Here is a 26,760-nt window from a genome sequence, read left to right on the forward strand (position 1 = left end):
TTCTGGCTATTATGAATAGAGCAGCAATGAACATGGTTGAGCAAGTGTCTCTGTGGTAGGATGAAGCATCCTTTGGGTTTTATGCCCAAGAGCTGTATAGTTGGATCCTGGGGTGGTTTGGTTCCCGACTTTCTGAGGAACTGACACACTGATTTCCATAGTGGCTGTACAGTTTGTACTCCCACCAGCCATGGCCTCATCTAGCAATGGACACTTATCCCCTTGTTCTACATCCTTGCCAGCATGAGCTGTCACTTGTTTTATTGATCCTAGGTATTCTGACAGGTATAAGATGAAATTTCATAGTTTTGATTTGCATTTCCATGATGTCTGAGTATGTTAAACGTTTCTTTACGTGTTCCTCAGCCATTTGAGCTTCCTCTTTTGAGAATTCTCTGTTTGGATCTGTACCTCATTTTTATTTGGATCATTTGTTTTCTAGATATCTAGTTCTTTACCTATTTTGTATATTAGCCCTCTTTTAGATGTGTAGTTGGTAAAAAACCTTTTCTCATTCTGTAGGCTGCTGCTTTAGCTGAATGATGGTGTGCTTTATCTTACGAAGCTTTTCAATTTCATGAGGTTCCTCTTATTAATTGTTGATCTTAGTACCTGTATTATAGATGTTCTGTTCAGAAAATCTTTTCCTGTGCCAATGAGTTCAAGGCTAGTCCCTACTTTTCTCTTCTATCAGGTTCAGGACACCTGGTTTTATGCTGAGGTTTTTGATTCATTTGGAGCTGAGTTTTGTACAGTGTGACAAGTGTGAATCTATTTCAATTCTCCTGCATGCAGCATCCAGTTTGACAGCACCATTTGTTGAAGATGCTGTACTTTTTCCAGTGTGGTCTTTTTCTGACTTCTTCATAAAAAATCAGGTGTCCATAGGGGTGTGGATTTATAGCTGGTCTTCAATCAAATTCCACTAATCTGCATGTCTGTTTTTGTGCCAATACCATGCTGTTTTTATTACTACAGCTCTGTAGTACAATGGAGATCAGGGATGACGATAAAAAGTAGTTCTTTTATTATTCAGGATTTTTTAAAAGCTATCCTGGGTTTTTGTGTTTCCATATTAAGCTGCAAATTGTCCTTTCAAGATCTGTGAAGAATTGTGTGGAAATTTTGATGAGGATTGCATTGAATCTCTAGATTGCATTTGGTAGGATGGCCATTTTTACTGTTAATCCTATTGATTCATGAACATGGAAGTTCTTTCCAGCTAATGATATCTTCAATTTATTTTTTCAATATATTAAAGCTTTTATCATACAAATGTTTCACCTGCTTGGCTAGAGCTGTCCCAAAATATTTTATATCATTTGAGACCCTTGTAAAAGGTATTGTTTCCCTGACTCCTTTTCTAGTTTGTTTGTTATTTGTATATAGGAAGGCTACCAATTTCGGGGACTGAATGCTGGAGTTTGCCTGTGTCTATGGTCTTGATGAGATGGTCATGCAAGTTAATAGTTAATAGGGGGCTCTGAGTTACCAGGCAGTGGTTGTCTATTTGACCCTTGAAAACCCAATTAGCCTTGCTGTTGCTGAAGGGGAGGCATCTCCTTTCTTCCTCGCAGATGTTTGCCTCTTGTCATAACTGCAGTGACAAAGCAGACGTCCCAGTGTTTTGGCTGTGTCGTCTCCCTGCCTTTTCCTGAACCTCATTCTCATTCACAAGTTGCCTTAATGATAATTCTTGTCCTCAGTGCTCGGCTTCTTATTAATTTGTCAAATATGCACCTGGCAGACTTGCTTCTCTGTCTTCCGTTAGGTCTGTCAAACCTTCAAACGCACCCTGATGAACACCGGAAAGAGCAGCTTCCCCATTCTGGTGCGAGGCTTTTCGGGCTGAGAAGCAGGCTCAAAGCAGTTCAAGTAGAGCCGTGACTGTGGACCAGGGAGGCAGATATGCTGGCTTTCTAACGTGGGACATTTTCCTCCACACCCTGGGACTAAGGTTTATTTATTTTTTACCCACATAAGTAAAATTAAGGGGTTAGTCAAGATCGGCGCCATGCCGCCATCATATTGAAAGTCTGATTCTGTGGTAGTGGGATGGTGGACACCAAGAATATCTGCTGGCTGCTCAGGGTGTTCTGCTTCCCATGAGCAGTGACTCCGTATTCCTGTCCTACTTCAGCTCTAATGAGTGAGCAAGAGCTCAGTAGCTTAAAACATCACCAGTTGCCATATTCTAATTCTGTGTTTTGCCATATTCTAATTCTTTAAGTCCTTGAGTTCGGGAGTTGGTATACCAGGCTGCTGTGGGGCACAGTCCTTCCTCCTGCCCTTTCTAGTGCTTGCTAGGCTTCTTTCTTCCTTTGCTAAGTCAAACTTTAAAGCAAAAGTAAATGAGAAAAGCCCCATGTGGTGGCACATAGCTTTAATCTCAGCACTTGGGAGATGGGCAGCAGGATCTCGGTGAATTTGAAGGCAGGTTGGTCTCCAGTGCAAATTTAAATTTCAGGCCAGTCTGGGGTTACATAGTGAGATCCTGTCTTAAAACAAAACACAAAAAACAAACAAACAAAAAATGAGAAAGCAAATCCAAATCCAGAAACTGGGGATCCATTTTTTTCTTTTTCCCAGATCTGCATCATCTATTTGCATGAGGGCCTAATCAGAATGGGTGAACTTTTCTTAAGCCTCTTTCTACTTGGTTTTACTCAAAGATGGAAGGGTTGATGGGACGGCAGGCTACAGGACAGCACATATCTAGGGGAAGCCAGCAGACTACACACATCTGGAACCATGGTGGGGTGGGAGGTAGGACCCTAGAAAAAGAACTTCTACCTTCTGTTCCCAGGGAAGAACCAGGAAGTTGGGCACTATCTTAGCCATCTTGGGACACGTGGGGGTGGGGCACGACCTTGGGGCGCGAGCTTAAGTATGCCCAGAATGCTCCTTTTCCTTAACTGGCTACCCAACAACAGGACCAGCCAACTCCTTGTCCCTCTCTTGACATTTTTCCTTCTGTTCTTGGTGTGATGTTGCCTTCTCTCTGACTCTTTCTTGCCTCCTTCTTATAAGGACCCACATGTCTTAATGGGGATTCTCCTGGAATCCAGGACTGTCTTTCCGAACTTCCCCCACCTACTGTTTTACCAAGGGCTGTGTGTTGATCATTGTGTCTCCTGGAACACACATGGGTACATAGAGATGCCAAGGTGATGGCATTGGGAGGTGGGGTCTCTGAGGGGAATGCACTTAAGGAAGGAGCCATGGAGAGTTGCTGACCTTTTCCACTTAGTACGGACACCAAGAAGGCAGATTTTCATCTTGGAAACCAGCTCTCACAAGACACTTAGTGCCCTGATCTTTGACTTGGTGCCTTCTAGAACTGCAAAGAAAGAGTGTCATTTACAAGATACCCAGTGTAGTGTGTTTCATTATAGTGACTTGAATTTTGTTGGCATGTGAGTCAACAAGTTCACAGGTTCAGGAATTATCTTGAGTGGAAGAAGAAGGGGACCATATTCTGCTTACCACATATGCCCATCACTTTTATTTTATATCACTTTTGATTGCAGTTCTGGGGAGATGGCTCAGTGGGTCAGTGGTCTCGCCATGCAAGCATGAGGGCCTGGGGGCCTGAGTTTGAACCCCTAACACCTGTGACTGTATATGCTTGTAACTTCAGCATTTGTGGGCAGGGACAGGAGGATTCTGCTATCTACCTGGCCAGTCTGACTAGATGAAAAGTGAACTTCCAATTCAGAGACCTTGTCTGAAAAAACCATCTTACTCTGGCCAGAAGACACATGGTTTTGTGTACTCTCACACCCATATGGATGTACCACTTCAACACGTGTACTCACATACACACACGGGTGTATCACTCAACACGTGTACTCCCACACCCACATGGGTGTATCACTTCAACATGTGTACTTACATACACACACAGGTGTACCACTTCAACATATGTACTCACATACACACAGTTTTTGATGGTTTCTTGTTGTGTAGAGTGTAAACCATTTTTCTTTCAAATTCAAACAGGGTCTATAATAAAACAAAATGCAATTTCATTTTCACCTTGGTTACCAGGAAGCTGTGTGATATATTTGAGCTTAATTATAGTGATTGTGCTAAAATTTAAGATTGAAAATGTTATTCTTTTCTTGAATCATTTTAAGACATTATAAGATTTAATTTTACTAGTTTTGCTTCCCTGAGGAACTCAGTCAAAGATTTTATTTAGTATATAGTTTGTGTGTGTATGTGTATGTATGAAAGTAATTTTATATTTTATAATTTTATTTTATTTTTGTTTTATTTATATATAATGAGTTGATTAATATATTTTTTGTTTGTAATATAGAGTCCCATGTAGCCTAGGATGGCCTCTGAATTGATTATGTGGCTGAGGGTGATCTTGAATTGTCATCCTTCTGCCTCTGCTTCTGAAGTACTAGGATTGATTACAAGCATGTACACCACGCCTGGCTTTATTTGCTCATTTACTTTTTTCAGTGCTAGCAATCAGTGCCAAGATTCCATCTATGCTAACTGAGTGCTCTACCACTGTGCAATATGTGCAGCCAAAATTTTGAGTTCTAGCAACAATTCAACTATTGCTCAAAGTGAATATATCTTAAGCCACTAAATTGAATTTGAAATGGTTGGGTTTTATGGTATATGAGTTCTATGCCATGCTCTTGAAACAACATATACGTATGTGTGTATACGTGCACATGCGCACACATACACACAGTTGTTTCATTCTGTTCTTAAAAAAATTATTTTTTAATTTGTGTATGAGTGTTTGTGTGTGTGTATGAATGAATTTAGGTTGTGCATGTAAGTGCAGGTGATCAAGGAGGCCAGAAGAGGGAGTCAGATTGTCTGGTGCTGTATTTACAGGCTGTGGTGAGCTACCTGATATGGGTGCTGGGAACCGAACTCAGGTCTCCAGGAAGAGCAAGAAGAATTCTTAAACCTTGGGCTCACTTTCCAGCCCCTCCCTCTGTCTTCCCCTCTCTTTCTTTCCCTCTCTCCCTTGTTCTCTCTCCCTCTCTTTCTTTCCTTTTTATTAGTATACATTAACTGTACAAAACAATGGGTTTTATTGTTGCATTTTCATACATGTCTATCGTCTGATTATTTTTACTCTCATGATCCTCTTGCTCATACTTTCTACTCCTCAATATCCTGGATGAGCATTTCCCCATGATGGTTACTCAGTGCTCATCACTTGAGTGGCACAGCTGATGCCGTCTCTCTCACCACGACTAATCACAGATTTCTCATGCCTGTCTAATAGCTCCCAGCCATCAGTCCTGGTGGTTTTTGTCTCTTTCACATTTGTATTGTCAAAAACGCTGTGGTTTAGAAAAATGTGGTGGTTCATAATTCTGTTGAAGAGAAAAAGCAATTTGCTCTGTAATTACAAAACACTTCCCTTTTAGATTGATAAGCACCTATTAGGATGACCAATCCAGTGACTCTTTTACTTCTGCATCTATCACTTTCTAACCTTTCCCCTGTGTACGTGTCACTGCTGTCAGCGCAGCTCCACTCATTAGTAGGATCAAGTGCATTTTGTTCCCGGGAGTCATGTTCACTCATCCTTTGCTCTTCATCTCCCTAGATGTGCCTGTTCTAGGTACTTCTTCCTGGTAGAATTATACAGTGGGCGTCTTTTGTGAGAGTGGTTTGTTTCATTAGATAATGACCTCAAGGTTAATTCACTTTGAAGCATGCATCCCAATACATTCCATTGTATGTATGTATGTGTTATGTATCTTCTCACCTGTCGCTGAGCCATGTGGTGTGGGAGGTCCTTCTGTTTATGTGTTGCTTTTATTGATTAATGAATAAAGACACTGGCTTGGTCTATAGCATGGGAGGAGGAAGATAGAGGGTAGAGTTAGAGAGAAGCCATGGAGCCGCAGGAGATAGATGCTGGGAACTTTACCCAGTAAGCTACAGCCATGTAGCAATATATAGATTAATAGAAATGGGTTAAACTAATATAAAAGTTAGCCAATAAGAAGCTAGAGCTATTGGGCTGAGCAGTGATTTAATTAATACAGTTTCTGTGTGATTATTTCGGTTTGGGGAGGCTGGGAACAAACAAGCGGTCTCCCATCTCCAAAAACCATGGTATGCTTCTAATGTTTAACTATTGGAATAGTACTTATAGATTAGATGTATGTTTGTAAGACTTTGGCTTTAATTGCTACATCATTTAAAACTATTTGAGGAAGCGCCATAGTGGTTGGAAATTTTACATTCCTATTTACAGTGAGCAAGGTTCTGCCTTTTTCATCTCAGTCAATGTTGTTTTCTTCTGTCTTTCTCCTTTGGGTGCTCAGTATTTGTCTTCATTAGGGTCTATTGCTGTAAGAGACCCCACAACCACGGAACCTCTTAGTAAGGAAACATTTAATTGGGACTTAACAGTTTTAGAGGTTTAGCCCATGTATCATGGTGGGAAACATGGTGGTGTAAAGCAGTCAAGGTGCTGGAGAAGGAGCTTGGTGTTCTATACCTGAATCATCAGGCGGCAAGAAAGAAGAGTGAGACACTGGGTTTAGGCTGAGCCTCTGAAACCTCAAAGCCCACCCCCACAGTGAGACACTTTCTCCAACAGGGTCACGTCTACTGTAATAAGGCCACACCTTCTAATAGTGTCACTCTATGAGCCTGTGGGCTCTGTTTTCATTCAAACCATCACAGTATCCTAATGAATGTGAGTTATATCTTATTCTGCCTTTAGATTAATTTTCCTTGTGATTGATGTTGACCAGCTCTGCATGTGTGTCTTGGCTATTTGGGTATTTTCAGAAAAAATACATGTTCAAGTCCTTTGCATGTTTAAAAATTATTTTTGTTGTTGAGTAATGAGTGTCATATGTTTGGATATTACCCTTGCTTCATAGATGATTGTCAAATATTTTCTCTCAATTTATATAAGTTGTCTTTTCACTCTGTCTTTTTAAAATTGAGTCTTTTTTAAATGCGCGTGTCTGCTTGCTTTCTTGTTGCTATAATAAAATTCTCTGCTAAAAGCAAGATGAGGGAGAAAGGACATTTTTTTGGCTTACAGGTCCAGGGAACTACAGTCTATCACGGTGATGAAGATATGGCAGCAGACAGAGAGGGCATGATTGGAAGATCAGTAGGCTGGGTTGTCACAACTGTCTCCTACTCAGGAAGCTGAGAGTGAATAGGAAGTAGAGTTGAGCTCAGCGCTTACTTCGAGAGCTGCATTTCTTCCAGCAAGGTGCTACTTCATAAAAACTTCATTACTTTTCCAAATAACATTATCATGTGGGAACCAAGTACTCAAATACATGAGCCTATGTGGTACATTTCTCATTCAAACCACAATAGCACAAATACTTAAATTCTGATGGAGTTTAATTTATTGTTTTTCTTTTATTGCCTCCCCTTTGGTGTCATATCATCCAAAACTTCATTGTACAATCCAATTTCATCCAAGTTTCTTATGTTATTTCAATCTAAGAAATCTATATAGTTTTAGATGCTATGTTTAGGTCCCTTTTGAGTTACGGTATATATAAATTTAAAAACCTTGCCATATTTTTTTGGGCACATACTACTTATAAACATACACAGTAAATCAATGTATAGTTCCTTTACCTCAGAACCCTGCAGCCAGGCATTTGTTCTCTGTAGTTTGTTACCAATTTTCCTCCTCCAGTTTCATCTCCTTGCCACTAACATATACGTCCAAATTCAGGCAGCATGGGGTATATTTAAGGCTCATGGGACATTGCCTGGGTTTTTATAAACTTGTTTCCATAGCCCCTTATTTTACTTATGTCTCTTTCCAATTAGCAGAGACACATTTAGTTTGTCTTAAGCAAGGGGAAGAAGTAATGAGTCTTGTGATTGCGGAACCCACTCTGGTTACAGCTTGAGCATCAAAGAATAGTTCTAGGATGCATTTCTCTCTCCCTATTTTTTGTCTTCTCTTTTCTCTGGTTTGTATTTTTATACTTAGATTCCATGTGGTGACAAGATAGTTGACAACAGTTCCAGTCTTCCTGGATGCCTTGTGTCTGTTCAATGGGGTTGAACTCCAAACCTACTCTGGGTCTCAGACTTCAACTTAGTTCTAGCCAGGACTCTGGGGTAGGGTTGGGTCCTGAGATCATCCCTGTTTGGAGTGACTGTTTCAGTTTCAGCCCATGTAGGTCTCCAATACTGAGACTGGGGGAAAGGGTGCTGTATAAAGTGGAGATTTGGTTTGTTACTGGTATTGATGGTAATGGATGCTGGTCCCCCAAATCAGTTTTCAAAACTTTTCTCATCTAGGCTATAATCTAGAATTTGTTTCTAAGAGTCTAACTAAAGTCTTTATCTTTTATTCTTAGTAAATTATTTATGTAGTATGTGTGCGCATGTGTGTGTGCGTGTGTGCGCACGTGTGTATGTGTGCGTGCGTGTGTGTGTGTGTATGCGTGTGTGTGTATGTGTGTGAATGGTTTATGTGTGGAGGTCTGAGACAACTTCAAGTGTCAGTCCTCACTTTCCATCTGCCTTTGACACAGTCTTGCCCTTCACTACTACTTTGAATGCTAGGCTTGCTGGCCTACCTCTCTCTCCACCTCTCAGAGTCCTGATGAGCACAGGGACATATGTGCTACTGTGTCCAGATATTTTTAATGTGGGTTCTAGAGGTTTGAACCGAGGCAAGCTTTATCATCTGAACCATCTCTCCTGCTCTGGAATCTTTGTCTTTTTGAGTTTATTCCTATTGTATTCTCTGCTCAAACTGGTCTCTAATGTATCTGAATAATTATATGACAAACATTCAGAGTCCTGTGTACTGAGAACAGGTTGAATATTCCCCTGAAGTGACTCATGATGTGTGCCCGTGTTTGACAGATGCATGCATGACATCACATGGCGGTGTCAGAAGGGGCTGAGGGAGTGGATACACACTCAGGTGTGCATCTGAGTCTACTTGCTCACATGTAGGTAGCAGTCATTCTAGGCCTGGTTATTTGGGATTGTTTCACTTACATGTCTAAGGTCAGCTGGCTGTTGGCTGGGTGATAGGGTGACCTTAACATGCCCTTCTCATGTAGCCTGAGCTTGTTGATGTGGTCACGAGTTTCTCCATCCAGCCAGAAGGCAAGCCACAGTATGTGAGAACTTTCCATATGCCTGCTACTGTCTCTGTGGCCAGAGGTAGTCAGCAGGCCAGCGCTGGTTCAAGGAAATAGAACAAAGACCACCTCTTGATAGGAACTATATATTACATTGTACAAACACAGCAGAGAGGGAGGAAAGTCACAGATCGTATAATCCACTATGATGAATTTTTGAGACACTCATGTCAAGACTTTGATGTTTGGCAGAATTCTGGAGATGAAAATGCAGAAAGCTTGTGCTGGGGTTATGCAATGTGTATTTGTTTTCAGCCTGAATACAAACAAACATAAGATAGCATTATGATGAAATACAAGAATTGTTGCCCAACACCCAGCAGAAAGATTTGTACCTCTGAAGCACATCTTTACTCTGTAAATAAGTTATGGCATGTAGCTTTTGCTACTTGCCTGGGTATGATGCAGTTGGGCCCTGTTTGTCCGCTCTTGGAGTAGGAGCGGCCTTGCTAGCTCACGTTCTTCATCTCCTTGTTCCAGTTATTTCCATTCCTGAAAGTCCACCTAAAAGATAAAAATCTGTAAACCAATTTTCTTCCTGTCAGGATACATTTGATGCATTTATATTTTGAAACTTACCTTTTCATTTGAGACCTTTGTTTACTCATAAACAGATCAAAATGGTTTGTAGCTCTCAGAAGACGGAGTCTTCTGACAATCTCAGGTTCACCCAGTAGGCAGCATTGTGTGGAATAATCTTTTTGTACACTGTGAATATGTGTCACTGTAATTGGTTTAATAAAAAGCTGAATGGCCAATAGCTAGGCAGGATATCTGGGTAGAGAGGACCCTGAGAAGGAGAAGGCAGAGATACCAGGAGATGCATAGCAAGCGGGATGGGCAGTACAGAGATGCGGTAATAAAGCCACTATGCAAAAAGTAGATTAGTAGAAATGGGTTAACTTAAGTTATAAGAGCTACTTAGAAAGAAGCCTAAGCTAAGGCCATGCTTTCATAATTAGTATAAGTCTCCACGTCATTTTTTATGAGATGGTGGCCCAAAGAAAAGCGGATTACACAGCTAGAGGAGGACAGCATCCTCCATGAATAAGGCTGGGGACCAGGTCTCCATAGCTTGTCCTCAGCACAGATGTCACAGGAAGCAGGCTTTAATTACATATTTTCTTGAAAGTGGAAGGATTTAGAATTTATTTGGTAGTTCTTTGGATTTTGACTTTTTTCTCTAAGAAACTATCCAAACAAGGCATGGAGGTGCAATCCTATAATCCTAGCATCTGGGAGATGGAGGAAAGAAGAATGTCACAAGTTCAAGGCCAGCCTAGGCTATGTAGTGAGACTTTGTCTAAAAAATTTGCAGCAAACAAGCCAACAAGATATCCAGAAGTACACCAGACATCTAGACTCCATTTTATGTTTAACCACATTGACCTAACTTTAAAATATACTCTATATTTGCCTGAAACATGGGCTTTAGGCTTATTCTTTCTGTTCTGGATCTATGGTTAGGTGGAGCACCATGTTGGTCCAGCATATTACAAAGGAGGCTGCTTACCTCACAGCTGCCAGGAGGAAAAAGAAACAGCAAAATTTCTGAGGACAAGAAACATCTTTCCAGGGCACCACCCTGGCGCACAACTAACTTCCTCCAGCAAGGCCCTGTCCCTTAGTTTCTACCATTTCCTAGTAATGCCACTAAGTTATGAGTCCGTCAAGGGATTCATGTGTGAGAGTGAAGTAGAATTATTGGGTCATGTTAATTTATGAGTTTGTATCATGCTTTCTTTCTAAGATGTGGACTTACAGATACACATACATGTGATGGTTAGTATTTTGTCAGCATGATCCAAGAGGGAGCTTCACTTGAGAAAATGCCTCTCTCAGATTGGTTTATAGGAAGAGGCTCTCAACCTGTGGGTTGCACCCCCATGGGGGTCAAATGATCCTTTAATGGGGGTTGCATATCAGATATTCTGCATATCAGATATTTACATGACGATTCATAACAGTAGCAAAATTACAGCAATAAAGTAGCAACAAAGTAATTTATGGTTGGAGGTCCCCACAACATGAGGACTGTATTAAAGGGTTGCAGCATTAAGAAGGTTGAGAACCACTGGCTTCTAGGGAAGTGTGTGGGGCATTTTCTTTATTAATGATTGATATTGGGGGAGGGGTCCAGACTTCTGTGTGTGGTGTCATTCTTGGTTAGGTGGTACTGGGGTGTATAAAAAAGCAAACTCAGAGCAAGCCAGTAAGCAGCATTCCTCCATAGTCTTTTTTTCCAGTTCCTGCTTCAAGTGCCTGCCTTAGTTTCCTTCAATGGATTATAAGCCTTGATATTTAAGCCAAAAAAAAATCATTTCATTTCTAAGTTGCTTTTGGTCATGATGTTTATCACAGAAATAGAAAGCAAAATAAGACTGTGTGTGTGAATGTGTGTGTGTTTAAGTACATGTTTATGGTTTCCCTTTGTCCCCAAGTAATTGGTAAATAAAATCTTTTTCATCCAACCACAAGTCCATTAGCTGGCAACTAAGCCTCTAAACCTGAGTGTTTGTTTCTAGGATATTTTTTATCCATGGAAGTGAATGTCTTGAAGGCAGAGGTTGGGTTACTTTGTAAAGGGCTGCGTGTAGCATGGTTATGGTTCTTTGGTCTTGACACTCCCTATGGCTTCTCAAACTACAGGGAAAGAAATGAAAGCAAACCTCCTATGCACTACATAATTCTCCAGGATGGGTAAATAGAGGAAGGATAACCCAGATTGTTTGGTATTCTCTTCTCTTAGTTCGTGTTCATGAAAGTGGCTACTTAAGGCATGAGATCCATGCTTCTATCAGTAGCAAACAAATCCTCTGTGCCTACCAAGGTTTGCCCTGAGATGCTAGGATTTTTAAGACTGCCTTTTATTATGGAAAGAAAAGTTTAAAAAAAATAAGGGGTCATGTATGTCAGGGTCCTTGAAGCTTCTCCGGGAATGAAAAGTGTTTATTATATCCATTAATTCTGACAACTGGCCCACTTTTTTTTTTTTTGGTTTTTTGAGACAGGGTTTCTCTGTGGTTTTGGAGCCTGTCCTGGAACTAGCTCTTGTAGACCAGGCTGGTCTTGAACTCACAGAGATCCGCCTGCCTCTGCCTCCCGAGTGCTGGGATTAAAGGTGTGCGCCACCACTGCCCAGCTCAACTGGTCCACTTTTAAATGAGGCATCAGGGCGGGGTGCAATTCTAGTGTCTTAAATGACACATGTTTCAACGACACCATCGAACACAGTAAGGGTGTGTCTTTGAATTATTGTGTAGACTGGCCGGCAAAGGGGGAGCATTCTCAGAATTTCACTTTACCTGGTTTGGATTCCTTCTTCCTACACCTACGTTTGATTCATTGTTACAGAGAAAATTAAACCTTCTTGGGTGACACAGTTCTTAAGATCTAAATTCCAAGCACAGTAATAAAAACAGCAGCCCTAAAAAAAAAAAAAAAAAAAAAAAAAAAAAAAAAAAAAAAAAGGCTCAGCATCTCATTCATTCCCTTCACGATGATTGTGATTGTTACTCTCCATGAAGTTCAGCTAACGTTACAGGAGAGCGCAGTGGCTCATACTAAGTGTTTTCAATGTTCTCTTGCTCAGATATAAGCTGGAAATTAAAATGCCATTTTTGCCATTTAGCTTTATGACTAATTATTGCCTAAGTGGCAATTGGATTTCTTCGTTGGGCGGTTTCACTGTGAACCACAAAATAGGATTGCTTATCTGAAAGTTTACTGCAAAACCAAGCCCTGAGACGAATTGCAAACAAGCAATTGAAATTGGGTGTTTTCAGCCTTCCTACTGACTGTATATTCTCTTAATTACACAGTCTGCTTGGTGAGGCTCACAGACAAGAGTCTGTTCTCCTGTTCTCTTTGGTGAATGCTGGGCATGCCAGTAGACCCTCGTATATGTGTGTGTGTGTGTGTGTGTGTGATATATATTTCAGGAATACACACACACACACACACACACACCTTCCTGAATTTGACCAGGTAGTCACAGCTGATGATCTATTTCCAGGGTAGGAGTTGGGTATCTTCCTTTGTTCCTGAAATCAGAGCAGGATTAACTTTCTGTATTTGTCTGACATAAATCTGAGATGCTTTGCAAAGACAGGAATAATGAAAGCAGGAATACAGGGGAAATGTAATCCTGCCATTACTGACAATCTCAGCCCTTGATGTCATGGAAGCAGTGTGCAGCTGTACAAAGATAATGAAGGGAACAGGGAGGCTTTTCACCTGTGTGTAGATGGCCGTCCGCTTAATAGAAATACGAGAGCGTCAAGCTCATTCCATTTGAGTGCTTGAGATTCTGCTTCAATTGAAGATGAAAGCTTAGAGATTCATTACCAATGGGAGCTAAATTGTTGCTATTTTCGGAGCAGATTCTGTTCGTCCTAAGTAGCATTCTTTTAATCTAGTTAATTTGAAACAGCTCAGATGAAAATTATTGCCACATGAAGAACAGTGATTACCAAATGGCCTGGGTAACTTTAGGTTGGTTTAGGATCCTGGAAGGTTTATACCAGCTCAAATCAGGGCAGGAGACAGCAGACATCGGGCTGTTCCACAACTCTGAAATCTGTGTGGGATGAACATACTGTATTTTGAATTTGAGATAGACAAAGAATGTTTTCATAGTGCTGGCAAGAGTTCGTTTTTATTCTGTCTGTGGTAGAGGTTCCAAGCTTGGCTCTGTACCAAGGTACCGAGAAAGCTTTTCCAAACTTGGATGCCTGGCTGCGTTCCAGGCCAGAAGATTGGAAGATGCACCACCAGGTTTGACAGTTCAACTCTGTCTCTCCCCAAAACTTTCCTTGGCTTTTGAAGTAGAGAACGATTGTTGTCAGCGTGTGAGCCCACATATGTAATCGTAACCAATGTTCTCAAACAGGATGTAAGGGTGAGAGCAGCAGTTTATAGTTTCCCTCTACTAATGACACGCTACTATTTTGGTCTGCCAACTTCTTGTCCCTGATAAGACCTATTGAATAGTATGTTAACTGGAATTTTAGTCTGTGGACGAGTGGAATGAGCTGGCAAGGATGACCGTGAATGAGTGTCTCTAGGGGAGAACCATCAGATTGCTTATTACCCCCAGAAAGTTTTGAGACTAGTGTAAACTACTGGTAAGCCACTAAATATGCAAAGTCTGGGGGATGTTTCTGACAGCTCCCAAGTTTCATTAAAAATGGAACATCTGCCCTGAGAACAGAGGTGTGCCTCATGACAGAGACTGTAATGGTCCGTCCTTCCTTCCTTCCTTCCTTCCTTCCTTCCTTCCTTCCTTCCTTCCTTCCTTCCTTCCTTCCTTCCTTCCCTCTCTCCCCCCCTCCCTCCTTCCCTCCCTCCCTTCTCTTGCTCTTTCTTTTCTCTCTCTCTCTCTCCCTCCCTCCTTCCCTCTCTTCCTCCCTTCCTCTCTCTCTTTCTCTCCCTCTCTTTCTTTATATGTGTATTGTGTGACTGTGAATTTATGTGCACTATGTGTGTTCCTGATGCTCGATGAGGCCAGAAGATGTCTAATCTTCTGGAACTAAATCACAGACAGTTGTGAGTCACCCAGTGTGGCTGTTTGGAACCCTGGTCCTCTGAATTCCAAAGCATGCTCTTAACTATTGAGTCTTTCAGCCAGCTCCCATAGCAGAGACTATAAACTGATGAACGTAATTAAGGTTGCCCAATCTTGGCCAAGACCTGTATTTCTATATCTGGGTTTATTACATCTGTGTTATAATATGCAGTTTTGATTCTGTAGAGCTGAAAGACTGCGACTCCTCTTGGGGACCCCTTTGCTTCCACATCCCCCAGGATACATGCTTCCCTTGTCATTTACTTTGTTGTCTTTGAGAGCTGAACTTATTTCTTCATGACAACAAATGAAGACAAGGTATTTCACCTTTGACCACATACAGCCCAGAATAGCTATGAATGCAACTTAATACAAGATTGTAAATTTAAACATCAGCTATTTTACAGTTTATTTTCTTTTGGTGACTTAACTGCATGATTCACAATGCGAACTCTGTAGATGCTATTGGTGCTTCACAATGCTGCAAGGCTAGATGTGCCTCTTAGTCCTTCTGATAGAAACAAAGGAAATTATTGTTGTTGTTCTTTTCAAATTGCAGTATATTTAACAAAGAAATAAGATCCTTTACTATGTTGGTTTCCTAGAATTTCCATAAAGAATAGAAAGCTTATAGTAACAGAGCAATGCCTGGGTCCTCTGAAACTTCTAGGGGAGAATTCTTTCTTGGATCATCCAACTTCTAGTAGCCTCATGCATTCCATGGCTCACAACCATGGCACTTCGGTCCCTGCCTCCTCTTTCCTATGTTCTGTACCTCTGCTTTATGTAGCATATCTTTTTATCTCACTTAAGACTACCATGATCTTATTTCCAAATGAGAGACTAGCACAGCAGCATATATATGTAATTTGGTTATAATTATATAATCATATCTATGCACACACACATCTATTTGGTTATAATTCAATACTCATGTGCAGTCTGACTGGTGTGACCTGTGTCCTAGAATTCTATGTGGGAGGAAGGTAGGGTGGTGGACAGATGGACTGATATTCACCCACAGTGGTCTTGTTTTACTTTTTTATTATGCATATTACCCATATTATCATATCTCTATGAATGTCTGTTTATATATGTCTACCTTGTTCTCCCAGAAAGCTTTTGCACACCTTGGAACTTGTCATAGAAACTTCAAAAGAAAATCAGTGTGTTTAGGAAATGAGCATAGATACCAGAATTGTCAAAGCATACTTTCTCATTTACATTAGTGCTACTGTGCTGCTAGGAGAGAAGGGGTTCTTTCAGTTCTTTCAGTGATGTTGTGCCGTGCTCCTTCCACATTAGCCACTTTGTGATCATCACTGAGTAGTGATGTGGGCCATGCTCCTCCTATGTTAGCCACTTTTTGATCATCATCGTGCTACACAAAACTATCTCATGGCTTGACCATGTCTGAACACATCAGATTTGAAGCATTTGTATTGCTGATTCAAGTGAGTCCTACCTCTGTATGAGAACTGACCTTTCTGAGAATTTACTTTATAACTAAAGTCACTTAATGTATAAAACATGATTCTTCAACTAAAAAAAGAAAAGAAGTGTTTTTGGGGTCAGAGAGATAACTCAACATGTAAGGCACCTGCAATCAAGTTTGACAACTTGGTTTGATCCCTAGGACTGACATGGTAGATGGAAAGAAATTACTTCTGAAAGTTGTCCTCTGACTTTTATATGTAAACCATAACATGTATACACACAGGCACACACATGCACAGTAAATAAATAAATGTTATAAAAGTTGTAAAAAGGCTCTTATTTGTTAAACTTAAGTATTTTATTTTTATCTCCTCTGGTTATACACCTTTTACTTAATATATTTTGACCATTTACATTTATTGTAACGAACTTAGGTTTATGTTTCTGATTGTACTAATTCTCTGGTTGTCACCTCTGCCCCTTGCTTCTTTGTTCCTGTTCCAATACTTCATCTGACTTATTTGAATAATTTATAACATTTTATTTTAATGGTTATTTTGATGTATCTCTGAGTATTTTTTAGGAATTGACCTTAGTACGATTGGATTTTTAGTGGTTACTATTTGACTGTACTTACCTTGTTATTCAAGTCTACTAAGAAGTTAATAATTTGATCTTCCAGCAATATAAATACAAACATATAGACCCTTTTATTTTTCTTCCTTTTATGCAATAATTTCCATATATATTGCTTTTATATGTGTTGAAGAAATCCCACTAGAGATGTTGTAATTCTTGCTTTCATGGTCATATATGTCTTCTTAAAATGGAAAGTAATATGACACCAAATTAAAAAGTTGGTTCAAAACAAAGGCTCATTCTTTAAATAGGGTATCCAAACAAGATTCCTCCTCCCCTGTGAAGAGAATGCTGGTGTGAAGACTCAAAGGAAGTGGGGTGTCAGATCATGCTATTTGGAGAGCATGTTCTCAGGAAGAGAAGAGATAGTGTCGATCTGATGAGACAGTGGTGTGTCTGAGGGGCAGTGCAAAGTCCATTGTGGCTGGTGAGGGTGTGGTGGGGAGGAATGCAGCCACTGCAGGAGCCTGAGTACTAGAGAAGGCACTGTAAAAAAGTGGCTACTGTTGCATGTCATTGAGACTAACGTGGGAATGCTTTGCTTACCTGTCCACTCTTCCTTCCAAGGTTATAACAGATAGGAAAGAACGCAATCTGAACAGCATGAGTCCTGTCTTACAGAAACATGTGCTGGCCACTTTTCTAATTTTGCAAGATTGGCCCTAATGGACCACTGAATTATATTTTGTGTGTGTGGGTATGTACTTGTGTGTTGGTATATGTGCACATATGTAAGGCCTTGGCTATCATCCTCAGGAGCCATCCTCACCCACTTTTTGCCTTCCCTCCTCGGTCCCAGTGACACTGATTAAGTTGGCTGGCCTGCAAATCCCAGGCAACAAGCCTGTCTCTGCTTCCCCAGAACTTCTCTACAAATGCACCATAAAGCCTAACTTCAATGTTTAATTTTTTAAACATGGGTCCTGGGGCCTTGAACCTAGGTCTGCACACTGTAAAGGCAAGTGCTTTGCTGTCTGCGCTGTCTTCACGACACTGCATCACATCTCTTGATTTTTAAACTGTAAAATTAGTTTTGCTTTAAGGAGCCTGGAGGTCAATGAAACAATGGCAGGCTAATATTAGGCCGCAGTCAGTCTGCTTTTGAGTGTCGTGTCCCCCCCCCCCCCCCCCCCCCGCTGCTTTTTAAAATCACACAGCAAGAGACCCACCCATTCTCATGGAGAACAATTGTCTGGGCATAGGCTGCTTCAGATCAGAATTGTGTTCTTTATGCCTTCTATCATTTAAAGCCATAGTCGGGACTGCTGCATCTCAGTGGACAATCAGGCGAAAGCATTTCGTCTGCAAGCGTCACTGCCTGGAGTGATTAGATGTGACCCGGCGAGGTGAATCACGGGGCTACCGCGTGCAAGTGGCTCAAGGACGAGTCTCATGGTGCCAGTGGGTAGTGGCCCTCCCTTCCCCTTCCTCTTGACATGGCAGCCTCTGGACATCCATCTGGCTTTATTGCCTGAGAGGTTTATTATACTTAGCCCAGCATTCTCCACAGCCTGGTGATATAATTATGGTGGTTATCCTCTCCTTATCTTCCCGCACTCTCCCGTTTAGGAGATGAAAACCCCTGGTAGAAATATGTGGCAACAAGGGCACGTGCTTTTTCTTCTTTGCAGCCTAATGGACGAACAGCTGGGAGTTAATGAGGTTTTAATAGTGAGTGTGGGGGGCTAGTTGGTTGCAGTTGCTGTCTCCGCTGAACACTCCGAGGTCTTGTTGTTTCCCTATTTCCCTTGAACGTTAGCTTTATTGATACCTGCAAACACCTGCTTGAGATTCACCCAGCATGGAGCAGACATATTTCTCATTGGATCACCTTGGCCTCAGCTGACTCCCCTTTAATTATGAGTTGCTGCCATGCAACTTCGCGGGAGGTTTTATGTCTTCCTTTGTAAAGGACTTCAGAAATGTTCCATGCCACAGAAACGGCTTCTTGCATGAGCGTTCGTATATATTTTTTGACCTGTTTCAGGTTTCTGCTACAGCCTTAGGGGCAAAACAAGACAGTGGCCTTCACCCACTAATCCAGGTTCTGGCAGTCGTCTTAGTTTCTAGTTCCTATTTATCTTCCTCTCCCGAATTTAAATTTCCTCAGAGCTATTCATTATAAATCCTGAGCACCACACAAGTTCTTGTGCTGAAAAGAAAAATTACCACGATTAGCAACAACATCTTTACTGCAGTTTGTGGATCACCATGTAATGCTTGAGGCTCGCGCGTCTGCATTTTCTCATCTGCAATTCGGAGCTACCTTCTGAGAGCAGCTGCACAAGTGCTCCAGCCATTTTTACAAAGTGGACAGCCAAGGAGCACTAAATTATTAGTCAAGGTTAAGTGGCAGTCGATGCCAACATATAGGCATGGTTAGACCTGAGACAGGGTCAAGGGTGATGAAGTCACAAGTTCTCAAGGACAGCAGTTTCCTTAACACACATTCAGACCTATGTAGTTTTTATTTTTAAACGTAGAGAATATTCTTCACAGAAACTTACAACTTAAGCTATTTCTGTGGGGTTGAGGTAGAATAGATGTGGCAAGAACCATGGAGGTCTCCCTTCTGACTCTTGGGGATTTTTTGTAATTTCTTTAACCAATGAGGTCACCTCTTCTTTATTTAGTTGGTTTTGTGTTTTGGAGAATGTTCTGAATAATTCCGAATAGCCATGCCTATGATCGCTGTGTAACATTTTGTACATATGCCTAAAGAACAAATTCCTGGGAGTAGAATTTCTGAGTTAAGGGTTATTTAAAATTCTAATGCATATTTTTAAAATTACCTTAGCATTTTATCATAGTATTTGTAGAGTACAAAAGTAACATGAAGGATTGCACCTTCCCCTCATGACTTCTCCTACCGCTTGCATCTTGAAGCTCTCCTGACTGCCAATCTGGGCGTTTTATTTGCATTTCTTTGCTTCTTAGTGAGATGGAGCAGCTTTGCAAATGGTTATAAGGGGTTTGCATTTCATATCTAGTTTTTGCTTTTCTTGGGTTCTCAACAATATTTTTTCTTAATTGATTTAAAAACTTCTAAAATTTGAGATTATAATATAATTATATTATTTTTCCCTTCCCTTTCTTACTCCAAAGTGTTCAATGTACTCCTCCTTGCTCTATTTCTACTATATGACCTTTTTGTTTTCATTAGTTTTTGTTACATACGTATATGTATATATGTTAATAGACCAACCGTTTTATAGTTAATATAAGCCTCTGTGTGTTTCTTTGGGATGAATAGCTTCAGGACCAGGCAGGACAGAAACCTTTGTCAACAAATGGCACCACTGTGGACAACTAAATCCACTTAAAACCTGAGAGAGCTTGGGAAGTAATTTTAGACACAAAAGAACAGAGTTTGGGAGAAAAAAATGCAGAAAATAAAATGAGAAAAAAAGGAAAGTAAAAATATCATGGAAGCTGCAGTGTGACCCAACAAGTCACACTCTATATCCCTTAGTCCATACATCTCTACTTGCAAATGTTTGTTGCAAAGAGTCATTGGTCTGATTTGATGCCCCTGGTCTCCACTGGTCTCCACAACCTGTTCGATGCTGGGCCCCCACTTGTACTCTTACTGGACATTGTGCTGGTACCCTGTGTTACAGAGATTCTGCAGCTTTGGGTCTGCAGATCAAGTACCTTCATGTGCTGCAGCAGATCATAGATGGGATGGATGCTGGGGCACGCCAAGTCATAAACCTGGGTCTATGGCCGGAGCCATATGGATTCTTTAGGGGATGAGGCCTGAGACTAGCATGAACAAGCTCTCCTTGTGGCAAGGCCCTAGAGAGACCCCAATCCATTGGCAAAGCCTGTGGACAATTCGCTTCATAATTCTGGGCATCACCCGAGAACATATTTGTCATGTGATCTCCTTACTTTTGCTATACAAACCATATCGCTGGCTGCCTTTCCTCTCACTTTCTCAATCAGCAGAGATAAAGTAGCTATTACAAAAGGAAAATGTCCCCCTGATGACCATCTTCTGAGTCAGCCAGAGGGAACGTTGTTAAAAATATACAGTGGACCTGATATTCATGTTTGACCACAAGTTCAGACCTCTCAAGACAGGATGTCACACCCCATGACTATACTGAAAGAGTCACAATAGTTCATGAAGTTTAATATTACATATTTGCATAACTATTCTGGAGAGAATGATTTTAACCACAAGAGTCTTGAAGAAATGCTAATAAATAAATGATATTGAGAGTTAATGGGGACAGTTTAGGAAGAGGGAACGAAGCAGAATCACAGAAACCCTTAATGCCCCCATTTCCAAGAGCTATGCCAAAACTGTAAAAAGTTCAGAGGAGAAGGATATGAGAACAAGGGATAAACAGTGCCAACTATTAAGAGCAAGTTTCTAAGTTATGCTTATAGAATGATAGAAAAAACCTGGCATATCCCCATAGAACATAATGTGTACAGAATATAGAATGAATTGATCCAGCTTCAGCTGGTGAGTTGATTGTGAGAACCCAGATGATGTAAGTATTAACCATGCCAGATGTAAATATTAACCACCAGCGACAAAGCTGTCCCTCATCCTGCATGACACTGTAACCACAAATGCTGCCCACTGGGCACACTGTCCTACCTGTAGGTGTGTCCAGTAGGAAACTTCCTTTGTCGCTTGGAATAGTGCTTATTCTTCTAACATTAGAGCAATAGATCCAATAGCTAATGGTTGGCTCCTAGAGGGAAAGTTGGGAGACAGAAGAGGAAAGAAATAAAGGAACAAACTGGCAGTTATTATAACCATGTTTAAAAACTTAAGGAAACAAATTTGATCGTAAAACTGTTCATGCAAACCATTGAAATTGTATAAATAAAAACAGCCCAAGCTATGTAGGGGCCACATGTTTGACACAGGTGGTGGCAGTTTCTGCGTTGTGCCGACTTCATACATCCATCCCAGGTTGGAGCAAAGCTCACAGCAGTTCTGGGTCTGGGCAGCTATAGGGTGGCCTGCCGGATGGGAAATGAACAGCTGTCCCATGCTCATGATTTTCAGCCTGGCTCACCCACACCTCTGCTAGCATGGTTGGCTCTGTTGGGCTGCTCTGGCGGGGTGCAGGCCCTGCTCTGCCAAGTGTTGTAGCTGGAGGTAATCAGGATAGCTCTCCCATGGTGAGGTGGCTTCTTTCCCTTTCCCATGCTTTCACAAGACAGATGAGAAATGGGGACAACCCTCCCGTGCTCACATCTTCAGGGATATCTTACCGACACCTGCGCTAACAGGCTTTTTATTTACTGAATGGATCTTGAGTTTTGTTAACTATCATTATTATTATCTCTCTCTCTCTCTCTCTCTCTCTCTCTCTCTCTCTCTCTCTCTCTCTCTCTCTTTTTGACAAGGACTCTCTACATTGCCATGGGACTTACTTTATAGACTTACTCACAGAGCCTGCCTCTGCTTCCCAAGTGCTGGGACTAAAGGTGTACTTTAACAGGTCTGGCTCCTGTTAACACTTTTTATGCATTCAGTGAGGTACTTCTGTGGCTTTCTCTCTCTCTGTGTGTTCCTTTTTATGAATTACTTTGACCTATTTTTTTTTAATTTAATCATTTATATTTGTTCCAATTTAGTTGCATGTGCGTGTGCATACAGGTGCCCATGTGTGTAGGCCACAATACGGTGCTGGATCCCTTGGAGCTGGAGTTATGAGCATTTGCAGAACACTCAGTTTATTATGTGGGTGCTGGGATCTGAATTCTGGTCCTCATGATTACACAACAAATGCTTTTCATTGGTGAGTCATTTTTCCAGCCTCTGTTGATCTAGTTCTTCATGTTGTACAGACTTTGCATTTCTTGGTTAAACCACACTTGGTCATGGTACATTATTTTAATGTGCTGTTGGACCTGATTTTGGCTAATTTTAAAATTATCATTATAAAATGGATAATTTCAAGCATATAATTCATTGGTATTTGGCACATTCATAGTATTGTAAAACTATCATGACTAAGTTCTGGAATATTCTCATCACACTAAAGGGATATGTGTTACCCATTGCTCTTGGCCCAACAGCAGAGTCCATCAAGTGCTGCTCATCCAATCAAGATGGTGGTCTTACATGATGGGCACCTTTTGTCCACTTTCTTTCTCATTGTAGTTTACTTTGAATCAAACCCATTAGTCCTAAGCTACGTGACCAGCTCATAATTCACCATGGGTCCTTGTCCATATTTCTTATGGGGAATGAATTTGGGTGGGATTATAATCTGAGGAGGTAAAACCAGGAGCCACTCATATCCACACAGGTGTTTGGTACACGTCCTTTCCCGATAAATGGGCTGTCACGTGAGATTCCTAGGAAACTGTAGCTTCATAGCTAGACGGAGAAAGCTATCAGCAGTTGGTAATTGGGCTGGAATTCTTCCTTCTCTGCCAACCAACGCTTCAACCAGATTCCATTATGAGGAGTACCTCCTCATGTCCCACAAAGTTCCCCTTTCTGCCCTGCCTCAAAACTCATTTCCCTCTCATGAGTCGTTCCCCCATAATTTTGTAGTTTAAGTTCTTATTGATGCCCTTATATATAAAAGTGAGTGTTTGCATTTATTTGTAAGTTACTGATTTGTAATTCTGTGTATTTTGATGTCTTTGGCTTTGGTACCACAGTAGCAATGTTCATGTACTATTAGATTACAAATATTCTATCATTTTTACATTAGAATGATTCATGCTAAATTGGTGTGAATTCTTATTTCTTTGGAACATTTTAGCAGTAAGCTCTGCTTCTGCTTCTGCTTTTAAACTTCGAATTTGATTTTTTTGATTGGTCTAGTGTTATTGGGTCCTGGTGGGCCTACTACCTCCATCTCTACCACAACAGAGATTAGTGAAAGAGAGAGTTTGTTTCAAGTCGGGGTTTGGGGAAATGGGATAGAGACTGTCTCATAAAAAACAAATTCCACATTTTCAAAAGGGAATTAATATATGTGACAGTCATGCCTGGTGTCCTTTCAAACAGTATGCCCTCCTACACACAGTGTGAGCGTCTTACTGTAGTGTGCCTTTCTTTAGGCTTCTGCTTCCTGAGTCATTCTTTAACACACAAGTGAATTGCCATGTTGGCTTTAGACTGGTGTACTATGCAGAGATTAAGAATAAGAGGAAAACTCTTTCATATTTATCCATTTTTCTACCTCTCCAGAAAGAGGCTGTTCTTTTTGGAAAAAAATTAAAGAAAAATTAGATTTATTTATTTATTTATTTATTTATTTATTTATTTATGTGTGTGTGCGCGCGCGCGCGTCCACACATGTCACCCTGAGTTTGTATTCATCACACGCATAGAAGCCCATAGAAGCTATAAAGTATCAGCTCTCCATCGCTTCTGGAACAGGAGTGACAGGCAACTATGAGATGGCATTGGTGCTGGTCGCTGAACACAGGTTCTCTGAAGAGCAGTGAGCATTCCTAATTGCTGACTTATCGCTTCAGCCCAAGTTCTCAACATTTTTTTATTTCCTTGTATAAACCCGAATTTCCATGTAGTTTCATTTTTCTTTTGTTCTGCCTGAAGATCCTTTGTTATTTCCTGTCAAGCTCATAATAATTTTTCTTGACTTCTGTTTGTCAACAAAACTTTTCACTTTCCTTTCAAAAGATTATCACACAGGTCATATATATTGTAACTTCTTTGATTCAATGATTATTTAGCCATATGTTGTTTAATTTATAGTTTCCCCTCTGGTTTTCTCAGTATTATTGGTTTCTATATTAATTAAATTGTTATTTTGGTATCATATTCTTCATAATCTGAATGCCTTTGAATTTATTAAGAGATTTTATGGCTATAATATGCTATATTCAGATAGCTTACAACAGTGATGTGTGCTTGGACATTCCTGGGCCGTGCTCCATCCATCTGCGTTCAACTAGTCAATACTGTTGCCTTATACATTATCTTTGCTGATTTTGTATCATGGCTCTACTAGTAGCTAAGATAGCAGAGTTAAAATTTCCAGCGTTAGTTGTAGGATTTTTTTTTCTTTCTCTTCATTTATCTTTGTTTTATTTTGTTTTGTTTTGATTTTTTGGGGGTCAGGGTTTCTCTGTGTAGCCTTTGCTCTGTAGACCAGGCTGACCTTAAATTTGCAGAAATCTTCCTGACTTTGCCTCTTGAGTGTTGGGATTAAAAACATGTGCCACAACTGCCTGGCTTGCTTCATTTACTTTTAAACATTCTACAATCTTGTATGCATGACAGATCTTTTTTTTTTTTTAAGTCAATTTACTCTTAGCTTTCTTGTATTAACTTGTAGATTGTTGCAGAATATTTGTTTACAGTGTGAAGCTGTGTCTTTGCCAAGGAGCCTCCTGATTGGCTTAATAAAGAGCTAAATGGCCAATAGCTAGGCAGGAAGAGAATAGGCAGTATTTCTGGGGAGAGAGAAAAGCAGGATTAACCAGAGAGAGATGGAGAGGAAGCAACAGGTACGGTATGGAAGAAAGGAAACGCCACATGGCCGAATGTAGATTAATATAAATGGGTTAATTTAAGTTATAAGAGCTAGTTAAGGACAAGCCTAAGATAAGGCTAAGCTTTTATAATTAATAATAAATCTCTGTGCCATTGTTTGTGGGCTGATGATCCCAATCAGAAGTACAGCTACAGTAGATAACATATCTGCTATGAAATGGCTACCTTTAATTCACCCTGTAGTCCTTTACTGCAGACTGTAACATCTGATTTGCTTTGCTTTGAGTCTAGGTTTGTTTTACTGTTTGCTGCTTTTCCTTTTCTGTTCTTCTATTCCCTGGTTCTTTTTTTTTTTTTTTTTTTTTTTTTTTTTTTTTGGCAGAACTCTGGAGCTTTATTAAGTGGGTCTCTGGGTCTAGAAGAAGGTGTTAGGCCTCTCAGCAGTGAAGCGAGGCTTGTGCTGGCGCCGCAGAACACGGTGGGGCAGCGGGAACTTGATCTTGGAGTCACGGAACTGCTTGACAGCCGGCCTGCGACATTTGCCGGCGGCGATCTCTTCCACCTTCATGATCTGGATGGAGTGTGCACGGGCACGATGCCGGGCACCCATGTCTCGGTAGCACTGTGTGACAGCCCCAGCAGTGGTCAGGTCGCGGTACTCGCGGTACATGTTGTGTGTCCCACTGCGGGAGTCATAGCGCAGCCAGATGCCGAAGTTCTTCACGCGCAGGGGGGACTTCTCGAATACCTGCCCACAATACACGATCTCCCCAGATGACTTCTTCATCTTCTTTAGCTGTGACACGAAGTACCAGAAGCGGGACTTGGCCACCACATGGTTGGGTGCGAAGATGCGCATTCGGTACAGCGGTGGTGTGGCACTTCGGGGTGGGCAAGCAGCGCCCCACCACCTTGTACTCCCGGAGTGTGCCCGAGGCCTTCATGGCGGTCCGTCCTAGTCCGCCGCCAGTCACAAAAGCTATTCCCTGGTTCTTGTCTTTTTTTTGGTAGAATTTTTGGAATTCTGCTTTATTTTGGTTCTGTATTTCATCTGCACTTTTGAGGATAAGATTCTGAATTGTGGGTTTGGGAGATGGATATGTGGGTAAAATGCTTGCATGAGGATGTGAAGTTGCATCCCCACAACCTGTGTAAATCCAGATGGAGTAGTGCACATCTGCAAACCCAGCATTCCTATGACAAGATTGGGGGCAGAGAAAGGAGAATCCTGGGAGCTTTGGGCTAGCTGTGACCTGGCACACACAGCTGTTGGGGAGGCTGCTTGTTCACTTCCCAGCTACCCAGACTCCTGAAATAATCACACAGAAATCTGTATTAATTGCAATACTGTTTTGACAATAGCTTAAGCATATTTCTGGCTAACTCTTATATCTTAAATTAACCCATTTTTATTAATCTGTGAATTGCTATGTGGCTGTTGCTTACTGGGGCAAGGTTTGGGTGGGCTCCAGCAGAGGCATCTATCTCCTGTGGGCATCTACATGGCTTCTCTTTGACTC

General features: G+C 41.1%; 1 protein-coding gene and 1 pseudogene across 1 annotated transcript in view; one reads left to right on the top strand and one right to left on the bottom strand.

Annotated features, from left to right (window-relative positions):
- The window catches only part of Tafa4 (TAFA chemokine like family member 4), a 201,012-nt gene that overhangs the window by 115,494 nt on the left and 58,758 nt on the right, over positions 1 to 26,760 (top strand). The gene's annotated exons all lie outside the window — the stretch shown is intronic.
- On the bottom strand, positions 25,656 to 26,193 carry LOC130881294 (60S ribosomal protein L18a-like; annotated as a pseudogene).

Source organism: Chionomys nivalis, chromosome 1, assembly GCF_950005125.1.
Source record: "Chionomys nivalis chromosome 1, mChiNiv1.1, whole genome shotgun sequence".
Taxonomy (NCBI): domain Eukaryota; kingdom Metazoa; phylum Chordata; class Mammalia; order Rodentia; family Cricetidae; genus Chionomys; species Chionomys nivalis.